General features: G+C 36.8%; 1 protein-coding gene across 10 annotated transcripts in view; it reads left to right on the forward strand.

Moving 5' to 3' along the window:
* The window catches only part of LOC122212646 (zinc finger X-chromosomal protein), a 51,645-nt gene that overhangs the window by 18,003 nt on the left and 19,731 nt on the right, over positions 1-13,911 (forward strand). For 4 of the 10 annotated variants that reach the window (XM_042926583.1, XM_042926584.1, XM_042926586.1 and 1 more), the window contains one exon: positions 13,452-13,756. The exons of 2 other annotated variants lie outside the window; for them this stretch is intronic. The gene's annotated coding sequence lies outside the window, so the exon portion shown is untranslated. Of the gene's footprint in view, positions 1-11,758; positions 12,324-13,088; positions 13,757-13,911 lie in introns of those variants that run through there. 4 more of the 10 variants (XM_042926589.1, XM_042926582.1, XM_042926581.1 and 1 more) reach the window with 4 other exon arrangements.

The raw sequence follows: 13,911 nt of genomic DNA on the forward strand, positions 1-13,911 counted from the left end.
TGAATTTTCTATCTTTACAAAGTTTTCTTTTCTCTTTTAAAATGCATGTGTGTGCTTCCCACTTTATTTCCCCCTTTAGTTTCCTACCTGTTAGTTTCTTGTGTCTCTTTATGCCCTTACCACAAAAAAATGAAATGAAATTTGGATTTAACTAGAACAGTATATTTAATTGCTTCTTTAGTTTTGCCAAGGAACATTATTTCTTATCATGAAAGAAATGTTACTCAGCTCAGCTTTTTACTGGTTCCAGTTTTCTCCTGTTAAAATTCTGTTATGGACAATGTGATTTCTTTTTAACTTCTAGCAACTTAAGTGATTGTGTTTACATTGTATAATATTTTGGTTTTCTGAAGATGTTGTAAGGAGGGAAACCTAGATTAAAGTTATATTAAAAGGCATTAATATATATATATGTTTGGGAGATCAGAATCAGAAAAATAATTTTTGCATATGTATTAGCAAGCATATAGCTTATTTAGAAATATGTTAAACAAATACTGTGTTGAAACTTGCCCAGTTTTACTAAATAGTATTATGTTTGAGAATATAAAAGTGTCTGGGGGGGCACCTGGGTGGCCCAGTCGGTTAAGTGTCCAACTTCGGCTTACGTCATGATCTCACGGTTTCGGGAGTTTGAGCCCTGTGTTGGGCTCTGTGCTGACAGTTCAGAACCTGGATGGAGCCTGCTTCGGATTCTGTGTCTCCCTCTTTCTCCCCACCTCCTCCCACTTGCACTGTGTCTCTCTCCCAAAAATAAATAAACGTTAAAAAAAAAAAGTGTCTAGGAATCATGAGTTATAAATTAGAAATAAATTAGTCATGAACATAATTAACATACAGGAAATATTACTAAAGTCTTTGTATGGTATTTTTATTGTTGTAAAGAGTGAAAAGTGTTTTTATGTATTTCCTAGATTTCGTCTCTTAATTTCTCTTCACACTATTAAATTTTCAACTAGGAATTATCTTCAGGAAGCTCATAATCTTAATTTTTATATCTTGTGTCAGATTTTTAAGATCATGATCCTTGCAGTCAGAGGATAGGAGTCTTAGATTAATGTGAGGTAAATGCTAAGTTCAAGGTAAAATATTCTCAAGACATTTGATAATCAGACTGAATGTTAGGGTTCGCTTATCTGAGTTTTAGTCTTTGGTTCCCTGGTTTTTTTCTGCTTATTTGTCTTCAGATTCAGCTAATATCTAGGTTTAATTTCTTTCTGTGTCATTGGCAATTTCATTTGAATCATCAGACCATGTTCTTGCCCTTTTTACTTTTCACAATTGTGGGCCTCTTTGGAAGATATTCCACATAAGAGCATGGTTTTATTCTGACTAGTGGAGGCAGTTGGCAGTTCTCACTCAAGGAACGTTACTAAAATAAGGTGTAATCATCTTCAAATGCAAAAAACAAAACAAAATCCCTATTTAGTTAGTTGCCTATTTCAGGGGAAAATTACCAGTCAAGTGCATTGTTTAACAGTGATGATCATATTATAAAAAATAGCATGTGTAGGCAACCCCTTTTAGACTAGACTATATATTTTTTTAGGCTAGACTATATATTATTAATGCATATGATATAAAATTACAGTTAGTTTTTTGGAAAGGTATAAGTTGGTAGCTGTCTTTGCAGAATAGAGTCCTAGCATGCAACCCAGCAGCTAATGGTAGTTTCTCACCTTTTTAAACTTTAGTTTCTTCTTGTTTGTGGTTTTGTTTCAGATATCTGTGGCTGGCTATCTGAACCAGTCACTGTTACCAAACCCATAAGTCGCTGACATTAGTAGCATCTTCGTATGTGAATATTTGTGCATTCATTGACTCTGTTGATGACATTTCAATAAGCTTAGTTTTACTTTAGAGACCACACCTCCCAGAAAATTCCGTGCAGTCAGATACCAAAGTGAAAGTGGTAGGGTAGCATAAAAAGCTTCTTTAAAGAATGAAATGCTATCCATGTAGGCTGCAAACTTGGGTGACAGGAAATATGCCTGTCAGCTTGTGATTAATATTGTAGAACATCTTGAATTTTAGAGAACTGATCCAAGTTTTTCAGCAGTGTGTTGAAACAGTGCTCAAAGAGAGGGTTGGTTTTCCTCCAGATTGCAGGAATGCTTCAGCACCTGACATTAACCCTTTCTGGCAATAAGATTTCTAGTCATTTTTTTGTGAGTGTAGGTAGGAATGTCAGAAAGAAGCAGAGCCATTTGAGAGGCTGTTTTTTATCTTTAGAGATTAGGAAACAAGGATCTGTGATTAAGTGATGATCATATGAATGAAAAAAGGGGGGACATATAAGGGAGAAGTTTCAGGATGAAAAGGAGAAGTTTCAGGAGGAAAAGACAAGATTGGACATTCCAGCTGACAAATTACTCTCATAAAAAGCAAGATTGGTTTTCTCCATATGAAAATATATACAAGTCTGGTGAGTATTAGTCCTCCCTTCAGTATGTAGATTTGAGGAATCATCTGTGCCAGTAGTAGTTGAAACCATAGGAATAAAGAACAAGCTGAAGAAAAGAGGGCTGACTACACAATCCTAGGCAAGCTGCAGTAAGTGATGAGGGGAGACAGAGGAAACTGTCATTAAGAAGACCAGAAGAAAACTAACATTACTTAAAAAAACTAAGAGATTTTCAAAAGTGAGGAAATTAGTTCTGAAACTAGTAGGTGAAACAACTCCTTCGGTTTATTGAAATATGACATAATACTATGTAAGTTTAGGGTATATTTGATATACCCTAAATAATTTGATAATGCGTATATATTGTGAGGTGATCACTACAGTAAGGTCAGTTAACGCTCACTGTTGTTACATAATTATCTTCTTAAATATGTGATGAAAACATTAATATTTACTCTCTTAGCAGCTTTCCCCAAAGTCCTTTCATGGCAAAATTGTCAGGATTGCCTTCCTTTTCATGATTGAATGATATTCGATTGAATATATATACCCTACATTTTGTCTGTTCACCCACTGATGGATATTTAGGTATCTGGGCTATTAGGAATAATACTTTGATTAAAAAAGGACTGCAGGTATATCTTCAACATAATGATTTTATTTCTTTTGGATGTATATACCTAGACTGGGATTGTTGGATCATATTGTAGTTTACGTTTTTGAGGAACCCCTCTACTGGTTTCCATAAGTGATTGTACCAGTTTACATTCCTACCACAGTATACAAGAAAGGGCATCGTTTCTGCATATCCTGGTCAACACTAGTCATCTGGGGTTTGTTTTTGTTTTTGTTTTGTTTTTTGATAATAGCTATTCTAACAGATACAAGGGGATTGTTTCATTGTGGTTTGATTTGCATTTGCCTGATCAGTAATATACTTATTTCAATGTACATAATGGCCACTATGTCTTTTTTTTTCTTCCAGAAACCAGCTTCAGTTAGTTTTTATTTTTTTATTTTTTCAGGTGTTTAATATTAAATTACATTCTAGTTTTAATTCAAATTTTAGTTAGTTACCATATACTGTAATACTGGTTTCAAGAGTAGAATTTAGTGATTCATCCCTTACATACAACATCCAGAACTCATCCTAATAAGTCTCCTTAGTACCCGTTACCTACTTAACCCATCTGTCACCCATCTCCCTCCATTAACCCTTTTGTTCTCTATACCTAAGAGTCTCTTACAGTTTGCTTCCCCCTCTCTTTTCTTTTTTCCATCACTATGTTCATCTGTTTCCATATGAGTGAAATCAGAGGGAATTTGCCTTTCTCTGACTTATTTAGGTTAGCAAAGTATACTACATCTAGCTCCATCTATGCCCTTGGCAGATGTCAAGCTTTCTTTTTAATGATTAAGTAATATTCCATTTTATGTACATACCTCCTCTTCTTTATCCATTATCAGTCGATGGACACTTAGGCTTTTTCTGTAATATGGCTATTGTTGATAATGATACCATAAACATCAGGGTGCATGTGTCCCTCTGAATCAGTATTTTTGTGTTGTCTGAGTAAAGACCTAGTCGTTTAATTGCTGTCTCATGGGGTATTTCTGTGTTTTAACTTTTAGTTTTAATATTTGAGAGAGAGTGTGCGTGCACCTGAGTGAGAAAGTGCAAAGAAATGGAGGGAACAGAAGATCCCAAGCAGGCTGTGCGCTGACAGCAGAGAGCCTGATGTGGGGCTCAAAATCATCAGTAATGAAATCATGACCTGGGCTGAAGTCAGACACTTAGCCAACTGAGCCACCCAGACACCCCTATTTTTTAACTTTCTGAGGAATCTCCATACTGTTTTCTAGAGTATTTGCACCATTTTCAATTCCCTCCAACAGAAGAGGATTCCCATTTCTCCACATCCTTACCAACATCTGTTGTTTCCTGAGTTGTAGACTAACAGGTGTGAGGTGGTATCTCATCATCATTTTGAGTTGAATTTCCCTGATGATGAGTGATGTTGAGCATGTTTTCATGTGTCTTTTTTTGCCATCCGGATGTCTTTGAAACAAAGTGCTCACGTCTTCTGCCCATTTTTTAACTGTATTACTTATTTTGGGTGTTGAGTTTGAGAAGTTCTTTATAGATTTTGGGTACTGATCTGTGGTTGACTTTTAGTTTTGTTGATGGTTTCCTTCCCTGTACAGAAGCTTTTTATCTTTTTCTTTCTTTCTTTTTTGAAATTGTTTATTTTTTTTAATTTTATTTTTTATTTTTTTAAATTTATATCCAAATTAGTTAGCATATAGTGCAACAATGATTTCAGGAGTAAATTCCTTAGTGCCCCTTACCCATTTAGCCCATCCCCCCCTCCCACAACCCCTCCAGTAACCCTCAGTTTCTTCTCCATATTTATGAGTCTGTTTCTGTTTTGTCCCCGCCCCTGTTTTTATATTATTTTTGTTTCCCTTCCCTTATGTTCATCTCTTTTGTCTCTTAAAATACTCACATGAGTGAAGTCACATGATTTTTGTCTTTCTCTGACTAATTTCACTTAGCATAATACCCTCCAGTTCCATCCACGTAGTTGCAAATGGCAAGATTTCATTCTTTTTGATTGCCGAGTAATACTCCATTGTATATATATACCACATCTTCTTTATCCATTCATCCCTCAATGGACATTTGGGCTCTTTCCATACTTTGGCTATTGTTGATAGTGCTGCTATAAACATGCGGGTGGGTGCATGTGTCCCTTCGAAACAGCACACCTGTATCCTGTGGATAAATGCTTAGTAGTGCAATTCCTGGGTTGTAGGGTAGTTCCGTTTTTAGTTTTTTGAGGAACCTCCATACTGTTTTCCAGAGAGGCTGCACCAGCTTGCATTTCCAAGCCTTCATTTTTTTAATATGGTGCATCACATCTATTGACTTGTATATGTTGAACTATTGTTGCAGCCCAAGGATTAAATAAATAACATTTTTATTGTTCATAATCCTTATAATGTGCTATTGGATTTAGTTTCCTAGAATTTTATTGGGAAATTTTGCATATGAATATTCATCAGCGATAAAGGTCTGTAGTTTCCCTTTCTTGTTATTGCCCTCATTTAGCTTTAATTATGAGGGTAATGCTAGGCTCATAAAATAACTTTGGGGGTGTTCTCTTTTATGTTTCAAAAGACTTTAAGAGGATTGTTACTAATTTTTCTTAAATGTTTGGAAGAATTTGTCTATAAGAACCTCTAGTCCTGAAATTGTCTGTATTGGGAGATTTTATTTACCAAATCAGCCTTCCTACTGTACATTCACATTTTCTATTCCTTCAGAATTCAGTCTTGGAGGGGCGCCTGGGTGGCGCAGTCGGTTAAGCGTCCGACTTCAGCCAGGTCACGATCTCGCGGTCCGTGAGTTCGAGCCCCGCGTCAGGCTCTGGGCTGATGGCTCGGAGCCTGGAGCCTGTTTCTGATTCTGTGTCTCCCTCTCTCTCTGCCCCTCCCCTGTTCATGCTCTGTCTCTCTCTGTCCCAAAAATAAATAAAAAACGTTGAAAAAAAAAAATTTAAAAAAAAAAAAAAAAAAAAAAAAAAAAGAATTCAGTCTTGGAAAACTATATGTATCTAGGACTGTATACATTTCTTGTAGGCTTTGTTTTCTGGATAGTTTGTAGTTCTGTGTTATAAGTATGTACTGTCTTGTGGCTTTCCTTTGAGAGTTGATTATTTTCCATATTGGTAAGTTTTCATCGTCTTATATTTTGTGTATCTATTATAGATACTTGCTTTGTGTTACCCTGAGAGTTGACATTATTTTATATATATAATAATCTGTTTAAGTTACTAACACCTGAACTTTGATGACATATAAAAGCTATCCTTTTTACTCCCCTTCACAAATTGTTTTTATTGTCACAGGGTTTTTTTCATATTGTGTATCCACTAACAGATTGTAGCTGTAGTTATTTTTTACTTTGTCCTTTAGGTTATATTAGTTAATATTTTAGTATTAGATTATTCTCAATTTCACTATATACTTACTTTTACTGGAGTACATTATATTTTCGTATGTTTTTATGTTACTAATTACCTAGTTTTCACTTCAGCCTGAAAAACTCCTTTCAGTATTTCTTGTAAGACAGATCTTGTAGTGATGAAGTACGTAGGTTTTTGTTCCTTAGGGCACGCATTTATCTTTTCTTAATTTCTTAAGGACAGTGTGCCAGTTATGTATTGTTGGTTGGTAATTTTTCTTTGAACACTTCGAATGTATTATCCTGCCTTCTCCTACTTTGTAGTGTTTTTGCTGATTTTAAAAAATTTTAAAAATTCTGCTGATAGCCTGGTGGGCGTTCCCTTATATGAGTGATTTTTTTTTTCTTGCTGCTGTTATATTCTTCTCTTTAATTTTAGACAGTTGTATTATAATGTGTCTTGGAGAAGATTGTTTGGGGTTGAAATTTTGTGGGGTTTTATGACCTTCATAAACTTAGATATCCGGATCTCCACAGCCTTTATTTCCTTAAATCAACTTTCCTCTCCCTTCTCTTTTTCTTTCTTTTCTGGAACTCCAGTAAAGTGTAGTTTATTTCCTCATTGATATCCTGTATTCACGTAAGCTGTTTTTTAGCCTTTCTTATTTTTTATTTTTTTCTAAGTAGATTATATCAAAGAGTGTCTTCTGTTCCACATATTTCATCTTCTTCTTGTTCTTTTCTTGATGCTTTCTATGTCATTTTTTCATTTTATTCATTGTAGTGTTGGCCCTGGAACAACAGGGGTGTTAGAGGTGCTGTCAAAATCTGTATGTAACTTTTGACTTCCCCAAAATACTTAACTGCTAATAGCCTATTGTTGACTGGAAGCCTTACTGATAATATAGTCAATATATTTTGAATGTTGTATAAACATTACGCTTTTTTTAAAGTTTATTTATTTTGAGGGAGAAAGAGAGAGAGTACAAGAGGGGGAGGGGGAGAGGGAGGGAGAGAGAGAGAGAGAGAGGGAGAGAGAGAGAGAGGGAGAGGGAGGGAGGGAGAGAGAGAGGGAGAGGGAGGGAGAGAGAGAATGACAAGCAGGCTTCACACTCTCAGCTCAGAGCCCAATGAAGGGCTTGAACTCATGGACCATAACATCATAACCTCAGCCAAGATTCAGAGTCAGACATTAACCAACTGCATCCCCCAGGCTCCCTGTATATGTAGTTGTTTTTTATGATCCCTTTCTTTTTATTTTGTTAATGTATTATTTTTTTGATTTTGTTGAACTTGTGTTTCCTTGTAGCTTGCTGAGATTCCTTAAAACTAATTCAGATTCTTATTATAGATTGCAGATCTCCATTACTTTGGGGTTGGTGAATAGAAAATTATGTTCCTTTAATGGTATCATGTGAGGATTGATTTTGAATATTTTTGAATATTTTTAATATTCCTTGAAGTCTTGTATTGTCTTCACGTTTGAAGAAGTCAGCCTGATAGTGCCTCTAGGCTTTACTTCTTATTGGCTTTGGTAGAGAAACCTTTGCTGTAGCCCCATTAGGAACTCATGCTTTTTTTATACCTTGTTGGTGGATATGCCTGCTCTACAATTCTAGCTCCTTCTTTTGGGCCATTTTTTTTTTTTAATTTTTTTTTTAACGTTTTATTTATTTTTGAGAGAGGGAGAGACAGAGCATGAACAGGGGAGGGTCAGAGAGAGGGAGACACAGAATCCGAAACAGGCTCCAGGCTCTGAGCTGTCAGCACAGAGCCCGATGTGGGGCTTGAACTCACGGACCGCGAGATCATGACCTGAGCCGAAGTCGGACGCTTAACCGACTGAGCCACCCAGGCGCCCCTCTTTTGGGCCATTCTTAAGATTGTGTGCGTCTCTCAATTCTGCAAGGCCAGGCTGGGTAATGATAGCCTCAGGTTTGCTTTTCCTAGAAGGTGCTGAATTCTTAAGTCTGTGTGGTTTCTCCCAATCATAAAGACTGAATCCTGCCTTTACAGGAGCCAGCCATAGGGTTGAGCGTTTGTGCAGGTAAGCCACATAAAGTGTTGAGGTTGTCCATGGACTAATTGGTGGAATCCACAAACAAGACATCACCAGCATTTTGTGGATAAGTTACCTGATGGAATCACGAAGCAGTTAGTAGGATTGCATCCCATTGGTGCCCTACTGATTTCCAAGAGCCTTAACTGATTTCAGCAGCTTTCTGCTTCCGCGTCATGAAGGACATTTTAGTATTCTAGAGAGGGTGAGAAAGAAGTGGGCTTCTTTGGCAGTGTCCTACACAAATAGGGAAGCCGGGCACTCATTTACAGGCTTTTACTTTCTCTCATGGAAAAAAGCAGAGGCCTTTAGGGGTGATTAAAGTGAAACTACTCCTCTTCCTCATTTTGTTGTGTGTTCTCTCTTTTCTTTTTTTTTCTGTTTTCCTTTTTTTTTTTAATTTTTAATTTTTTGCCTACTTCTGGAACTTCTCCACTAGAGAAGTTGGACTCCACTTGCCTCTCTCATCTCTTGGTAATAGTCTCAGTTGGTGTTTGGCGACGGTGGGCAAGGACAGTGGAAAGTTCTTCTTCCACTATGATGATCCAGGTTAAACTTTATCAGAGCTAATGAGATTGATTTTTCACCAGGAAACTTAAAGATACTTTAAATACTGTATCATTTTTATGGCATTCTTAATTGATCTAATTACATGTAGTTTTACTTCATTTTGCTTATAAAATTTTTAAAGTTTATCCTTTCATAATGGCATTTTAAATTTTATTTTCTATATTTTTTTAATGTTTATTATTTTGAGAGAGACAGAGACAGAGTGTAAGTGGGGGAGGGGCAGAGAGAGAGGGAGACACGGAATCCGAAGCATGCTCCAGGCTCTGAGCTATCAACACAGAGCCCAAAGCAGGGCTCAAACTCACAAATCCTGGGATAATGACCTGAGCCAAAGTTAACTACTTAACCAACTAAGCCACCCAGGCACCCCATAATGGCCTTTTTTTTTTTTTTTAATGTTTTATTTATTTTGAGAGAGTACATGATCAGGAGAGGGGCAAAAGGAGAGAGACACAGGGGATCTGAATCAGGCTCTGCTTTGAAGGTAGTGAGCCTGACAGAGGGCTTGAACTCAGGAGAGATCATGACCTGAACCAAAGTGAGATGCCCAGTTAACTGAGCTACCCACACACTCCCATGATGACATTTTTTAAAGAGGGAGAAAGAAATAGAAATCCAGAGAGTTTGGAAAGAGAAAACAGCAACAGCTTATTTAGACCAAGAACATTTTCCAATATTTTGTGGTTAAAAAAATACTAATGTAGTCTTCTCCTTTTTATTTGAAGCATTTTAAATAAATAACATAAAGCCTATTTCTTGACTTGGATATGCCTTGGAGATGACATATAGTGGAAATTATTTCTATAAACTTAACTGAGTTTCTTACATGCATATTTACATGCATAAGAACCATGTACTTTTATGTATGAACATTAAGAGATACATAAGTATTAATTTTGTTTGTTTGTTTTTTGAGGGACAGAGAGAATCTCAAACACATTCAGTGCAGATATGTGGGGCTCAGTGCCACAACTCTGAGATCTTGTCAGATGCTCAACTGACTGAGCCACCCAAGCGCCCCCATAAATTTTCTTTTAAAAAATATAATAAAGATAGAAGTGTAAAGACTGTGAAATTTCATAGGAGGGAGGGATTTTTTCTAACATTTTCTTTTAATGTGCACATGGGGGTAGGGGAGCATGCAGGGGATAAATCAAGGCACAGGTAATATGGAAGGCATTTCATGTAGAAGAAAAACAAAGCCAAGCATAACATTTGTGTCTTATGGGTACCAAAATATATTTAGGTGTATTTGTTTGGCTAAAGAAAGAGACAGAAACACAGATTGGGGTTTTGGAGGAGGGGAGAGGAAGATGAGTAAAGGGAAAGTATGAGAATAGTGGTATTTAGGGCTGGTTGTTAGGATTATAGGCTAAGGAGCTTGAATTTTATTTGGTGTGAGCAGGAAGCTATTAAAACATTTATCATTATTGGGGACCTGGGTAGCTGAGTCGGTTAAGTGTGTGATGCTTAGTGTTGGCTCAGATCACAATTTTACCATTCGTGAGTTTGAGCCCCACATTGGGCTTGGTGCTGACAGTGCAGAGCCTGCTTGGGGTTCTCTCTCTCTCTCTCTCTCTCTCTCTCAAAATAGATTAATAGACATAAAAAAATTTCACCAATAGAAGTCTGACATCATTTAAATTATGCATCACAAAATTCACTCATTTTACATGTGTTAAAATGTACGCTTTTCTTTTTAATTTTATTTTTTTAATTTACATCCAAATTAGCATATATTGCAACAGTGATTTCAGGAGTAGATTGCTTAATGCCCCGTACCCATTTAGCCTCTCCCCACTCCCACAACCCCTCAGTAACCTTGTTTATTCTCCATATTTAAGAGTCTTATGTTTTGTCCCCTGCCCTGTTTTTATATTCTTTTTGCTTTCCTTCCCTTATGTTTATCTCTTTTGTCTTTTAAAGTCCTCATATGAGTGAAGTCATATGATATTTGTTTTTCTCTGACTGAGTAATCTCACTTAGCATAGTCCCCTCCAGTTCCATCCATGTAGTTGCAAATGGCAAGATTTCATTCTTTTTGATTGCCAAGTAATACTCCATTGTGTGTGTGTGTGTGTGTGTGTGTGTGTGTGTGTGTGTGTGTGTGTATACACAGCATATCTTCTTTATCCATTCATCCATCGATGGCCATTTGGGCTCTTTCCGTACTTTAGCTATTGTTGATAGTGCTGCTATAAACATGGGGGTGCATGTGTCCCTTCGAAACAGCACACCTGTGTCCTGTGGATAAATGCCTAGTAGTGCAATTCCTGGGTCGTAGGGTAGTTCCGTTTTTAATTTTTTGAGGAACCTCCATACTGTTTTCCAGAGAGGCTGCACCAGCTGGCATTCCCACCAACAATGCAAAAGAGATCCTGTCTCCACATCCTCGCCAACATCTCCTGTTGCCTGAGTTGTTAATGTTAGCCATTCTGACAGGTGTGAGGTGGTATCTCATTGTGGTTTTGAATTGTATTTCCCTGATGATGAGTGATGTTGAGCATCTTTTCATGTGTCAGTTGAACATCAGGATGTCTTCTTTGGAAAAGTGTCTGTTTACATCTTTTGCCCATTTCTTCACTGGATTATTTATATTTTTGGTGGGGGGGTGGTGTTGAGTTTGGTAAGTTCTTTATAGATTTTGGAACTAACCCTTTATCTGATATGTCATTTGCAAATGTCTTCTCTCATTCTGTCCATTGCCTTTTAGTTTTGCTGATTGTTTCCTTCTCTGTGCAGAAGCTTTTTATTTTGATGAGTTCCCAGTAGTTCATTTTTGCTTTTGTTTCCCTTGCCTCCGGAGACGTGTTCAGTAGGAAGTTACTGCATCTGAGATCAAAGAGGTTTTTGCCTGCTTTCTCTTCCACAGTTTTGATGGCTTCCTGTCTTACATTTAGGTCTTTCATCCATTTTGAGTTTATTTTTGTATATGGTGTAAGAAAGTAGTCCAGGTTTATTTCTCTGCATGTCACTTCCAGTTTTCCTAGCAACACTTGCTGAGGAGACTCTCTTTATTCCATTTGATGGTCTTTTCCTCAAAGATTAGTTGCCCATACGTTTGTGGGTCCATTTCTGGGTTCTCTATTCTCTATCCATTGACCTGAGAGTCTGTTCTTGTGCCAAGGTTTTGTTTTAATTATATAAGTTAAGTATCAAATACAAAAATAGTTGTCTTGAAGAAAGTTTATACTGACAGACATGAAAGTTGAGTGAGTCATGTCATTCCATGAAGGGCCACATGAGGAAGGATCAGAAGAGGAGAGGAGACAGCATGGCCTGGAAGCCTATATAAGGAAGGAAGACAAGATGTGGTATATTTGGTGGGTTAGGATTTGCCAGTTTTAATAATTTCCTTGGGGTATTTTATGGTATGGGGAATGTTGGATTGGTATGTAGATTAAAGTTTGGGGATATGGGTCTGATTGGTTGGTTTGTATTATCACAGAGGGGACTTAGAGGGGAGACATTTGTTCTCTGTAGGGTTTAGCCAGCTCAGGAAGAAGCTATGTCTCCAGGATCAAGGCCCCAAATGAGAAAGCATGAAGCATACAGAAAATAAGAAATTATCACCAGTAAGCTGCATTACTTGGAGTTCGAATAGGCATACATTTTGTATACCATCAGCAAAAATTATAAAGATTAGAAACTATCTAATAGCATTTTTGAAGGTTAATTAGAAAGTGAGAAAGTGGAGATTGGAAAGCCAATTAAGAGGCTTAGTACTTGTGGGACAACTGGGTGGCTCAGTCAGTTAAGCGTCTGACTTCAGCTCAGATCATGATGTCACAGTTTGTGGGTTCGAGCCCCATGTTGTGCTCTTTGCTGACAGCTCAGAGCCTGGAACCTGCTTCAAATTCTGTGTCTCCCTCTCTCTACCCCTCCCCTGTTTGTACTCTGCCTCTCTCTTTCAAAAATAAACATAAAGACACACACACACACACACACACACACACACACACACACACACACACACATTTTTATATATGTTTATATAAACATTTATATGTTTATATTTGTTTAAATAATGATATATATTTATATAATATATATTTAATGTTTATTTATTTTTATGTACATAAAAGAGGCTTACATAGTACTTGTAACATAAGTAAATCATGGCCCCTGGTAATTCTCCCTTTCTTGCTCCCTCTATGCACTTGCTTTTTAGGCCTGTATATGTGCTTTAACTTTTTTTTTTTTGGAAACTGGCTGTTTATCCTGTCTATCCCAAGGCAAATTTGGTAAATAACCTTCTTCAACTCTGTCTTTTTTGAGAGAGAGAGAGAGAGAGAGAGAGAGAGAGAGAAGAAAAAAGACAGAAAGAGAGGGGTGGGGGAAAGAGAGGAAAAGAGCATATACACACAAGTCTTATGGTTTTAGGTATCTTATATAGATGGTACCTTCATTTTACTTTGTTCAAAGATGAATTTATTTTTTACCTTTTGTAGCTGGTACCAATTCACCTGTGGCCTGGAGAACCTAAATACATTGTGAGAATTATTTCTGCAGTCAGAAGGTCAGTTAAGATAGGTGACTTATAAGCTACACAGAAATGTCCAAAGAGTGTTTACCATTGTTAATGATTTTTGAATTTCTATCATTTTATAATCTAGGAAGGAAGATTGCAGACTACATTACATTAAAAGGTGTAGTAAAATCTTGCTGAAACTCCCCCAATACAAATTGTGTTAAGGTGAACATGAAAGAGTCATTGGATTGCTGGTAGAGAAGAGGCAAGAGGGAGTCATCTGGGGTATAATAAATGTTGTGTATTGTAATCTGAATAATGTTACTATAATTTTAAATATATACTTAAAAGTATAAACATTTATATATATAAATTATTAAGCAGAACACTCAAGATATATGTTCTTTATGTAAGTAATACTGTAATTAAAACAAAAATTC

Source organism: Panthera leo, chromosome Y (assembly GCF_018350215.1).
Source record: "Panthera leo isolate Ple1 chromosome Y, P.leo_Ple1_pat1.1, whole genome shotgun sequence".
Classification (NCBI taxonomy): Eukaryota; Metazoa; Chordata; class Mammalia; order Carnivora; family Felidae; genus Panthera; species Panthera leo.